Source organism: Mixophyes fleayi, chromosome 3, assembly GCF_038048845.1.
Source record: "Mixophyes fleayi isolate aMixFle1 chromosome 3, aMixFle1.hap1, whole genome shotgun sequence".
NCBI lineage: Eukaryota > Metazoa > Chordata > Amphibia > Anura > Limnodynastidae > Mixophyes > Mixophyes fleayi.
The window spans coordinates 136,532,033-136,534,532 of record NC_134404.1 but is presented as its reverse complement, the minus strand read 5'-3'; the positions used below and the strand labels follow the sequence as shown (position 1 = coordinate 136,534,532).

The 2,500-nt window shown below is 46.0% G+C and overlaps 12 pseudogenes; all 12 read right to left on the bottom strand.

Annotated features, from left to right (window-relative positions):
- Positions 1-3, bottom strand: part of LOC142147851 (5S ribosomal RNA) — a 119-nt pseudogene extending 116 nt beyond the window's left edge.
- Positions 4-86: 83 nt separating this feature from the next.
- On the bottom strand, positions 87-205 carry LOC142146275 (5S ribosomal RNA; annotated as a pseudogene).
- Positions 206-288: 83 nt separating this feature from the next.
- Positions 289-407, bottom strand: LOC142146030 (5S ribosomal RNA; annotated as a pseudogene).
- Positions 408-490: 83 nt separating this feature from the next.
- On the bottom strand, positions 491-608 carry LOC142146515 (5S ribosomal RNA; annotated as a pseudogene).
- Positions 609-679: 71 nt separating this feature from the next.
- Positions 680-798, bottom strand: LOC142145654 (5S ribosomal RNA; annotated as a pseudogene).
- Positions 799-880: 82 nt separating this feature from the next.
- LOC142146779 (5S ribosomal RNA) lies at positions 881-989 on the bottom strand (annotated as a pseudogene).
- An 82-nt stretch (positions 990-1,071) lies between these two features.
- Positions 1,072-1,190, bottom strand: LOC142146077 (5S ribosomal RNA; annotated as a pseudogene).
- Positions 1,191-1,473: 283 nt separating this feature from the next.
- On the bottom strand, positions 1,474-1,591 carry LOC142146589 (5S ribosomal RNA; annotated as a pseudogene).
- An 83-nt stretch (positions 1,592-1,674) lies between these two features.
- Positions 1,675-1,793, bottom strand: LOC142146359 (5S ribosomal RNA; annotated as a pseudogene).
- An 83-nt stretch (positions 1,794-1,876) lies between these two features.
- Positions 1,877-1,995, bottom strand: LOC142146685 (5S ribosomal RNA; annotated as a pseudogene).
- A 72-nt stretch (positions 1,996-2,067) lies between these two features.
- Positions 2,068-2,186, bottom strand: LOC142146724 (5S ribosomal RNA; annotated as a pseudogene).
- A 77-nt stretch (positions 2,187-2,263) lies between these two features.
- Positions 2,264-2,382, bottom strand: LOC142145227 (5S ribosomal RNA; annotated as a pseudogene).
- Positions 2,383-2,500: the final 118 nt, after the last annotated feature.

The window sequence follows — 2,500 nt, the reverse complement described above, 5'->3', positions numbered from 1 at the left end:
GGTATTGGTTGCCTACTGACCTACATCTCTTATTCATCTTAAAACCAGCATTGAAGGAAGCAAGAACAAGAGAGAGAAAAAAAAAAGGCCTACGGCACCTGGTATTCCCAGGTGGTCTCCCATCGAAGTACTAACCAGGCCCAGCCCTGCTTAGCGTCCAAGATCAGACGAGATTGTTCTTGTTCAAGGTGGTGTGGGTGTAGGTTTTGGTTGCCTACTGACCTACGTCTCTTATACATCTCAAAACCAGCATTGAAGGAAGCAAGAACAAGAGAGAGAAAAAAAAAAGGCTTACAACACCTGGAATTCCCAGGTGGTCTCCCATCCAAGTACTTACCAGGCCCAGCACTGCTTAGCTTCCAAGATCAGTTAAGATTGGGCTTGCTCAGGGTGGTGTGGCTGTAGGTACTGGTTGCCTCCTGACCTACATTTCTTATACATCTCAAAACCAGCATTGAAGGAAGCAAGAACAAGAGAGAGAAAAAAAAAAGGCCTATGGCACCTAGTATTCCAGGTGGTCTCCCATCCAATTACTAACCAGGCCCGACCCTGCTTAGTTTCCAAGATCAGATGAGATTAGGCTTGTTCAGGGTGGTGTGGCTGTAGTTATTTGTTGCCTACTGACCTACATCTCAAAACCAGCATTGAAGGAAGCAAGAACAAGAGAGAGAAAAAAAAAGGCCTAAAGCACCTGGTATTCCCAGGTGGTCTCCCATCCAAGTACTAACCAGGCCCAGCCCTGCTTAGCTTCCAAGATCAGACGAAATTGTTCTTGTTCAGGGTGGTGTGGCTGTAGGTATTGGTTGCCTACTGACCTACATCTTTTATACATCTCAAAACCAGCATTGAAGGAAGCAAGAACAAGAGAGAGAAAAAAAAAGACCTAAAGCACCTGGTATTCCCAGGTGGTCTCCCATCCAAGTACAAACCAAGCCCAGCCCTGCTTAGCATCCAAGATCAGGCTTGTTCAGGGTGGTGTGGCTGTAGGTATTTGTTGCCTACTGACCTACATCTCTCATACATCTCAAAACCAGCATTGAAGGAAGCAAGAACAAGAGAGAGAAAAAAAAAGTCATACAGCACCTGGAATTCCCAGGTGGTCGCCCATCCAAGTACTAACCAGGCCCGTTCCTGCTTAGCTTTCAAGATCAGACAAGATTGGGCTTGTTCAGGGTGGTGTGGCCGTGGGTATTGGTGGTCTACTGACCTACATCTCTTATACATCTCAAAACCAGCATTAAAGGAACCAAGAACAAGAGAGAGAGAAAAAAAGGCCTATGGCACCTGGTATTCCCAGGTGGTCTCCCATTTAATTACTAACCAGGCCCGGCCCTGCTTAGTTTAAAAGATCAGACGAGATTGGGCTTGTTCAGGGTGGCGTCTCTGTAGGTATTGGTTGCCTCCTTACCTACATCTCTTATACATCTCAAAACCAGCATTGAAGGAAGCAAGAACAAGAGAGAGAAAAAAAAAGGCCTATGGCACCTGGTATTCCCAGGTGGTCTCCCATCCAAGTACTAACCAGGCCCAGCGCTGTTTAGCTTCCAAGATCAGACAAGATGGGCTTGTTCAGGGTGGTGTGGCTGTAGGTATTGGCTGTCTACTGACCTACATCTCTTATTCATCTTAAAACTAGCATTGAAGGAATCAAGAACAAGAGAGAGAAAAAAAAAAGGCCTATGGCACCTAGTATTCCCAGGTGGTCTCCCATCGAAGTACTAACCAGGCCCAGCCCTGCTTAGCTTCCAAGATCAGACAAGATTGTTCTTGTTCAGGGTGGTGTGGCTGTAGGTATTGGTTGCCTAATGACCTACATGTCTTATACATCTCAAAACCAGCATTGAAGGAAGCAAGAACAAAAGAGAGAAAAAAAAAAGGCCTATGGAACCTGGTATTCCCAGGTGGTTCCCCATCCAATTACTAACCAGGCCCGACCCTACTTAGTTTCCAAGATCAGACGAGATTAGGCTTGTTCAGGGTGGTGTGGCTGTAGTTATTTGTTGCCTACTGACCTACATCTCAAAACCAGCATTGAAGGAAGCAAGAACAAGAGAGAGAAAAAAAAAAGGCTAACAGCTCCTGGAATTCCCAAGTAGTCTCCCATCCAAGTACTAACCAGGCCTGACCCTGCGTAGCTTCCAAGATCAGACGAGATTGGGCTTGCTCAGTGTGGTGTGGCTGTAGGTATTTGTTGCCTACTGACCTACATCTCAAAACCAGCATTGAAAGAAGCAAGAACAAGAGAGAGAGAGAAAAAAAAAACGGCCTACAGCACCTGGTATTCCCAGGTGGTCTCCCATCCAAGTACTAACCAGGCCCAGCCCTGCTTAGCTTCCAAGATCAGACAAGATTGTTCTTGTTCAGGGTGGTGTGGCTGTAGGTATTGGTTGCCTAATGACCTACATCTCTTATACATCTCAAAACCAGCATTGAAGGAAGCAAGAACAAAAGAGAGAAAAAAAAAAGGCCTATGGAACCTGGTATTCCCAGGTGGTTCCCC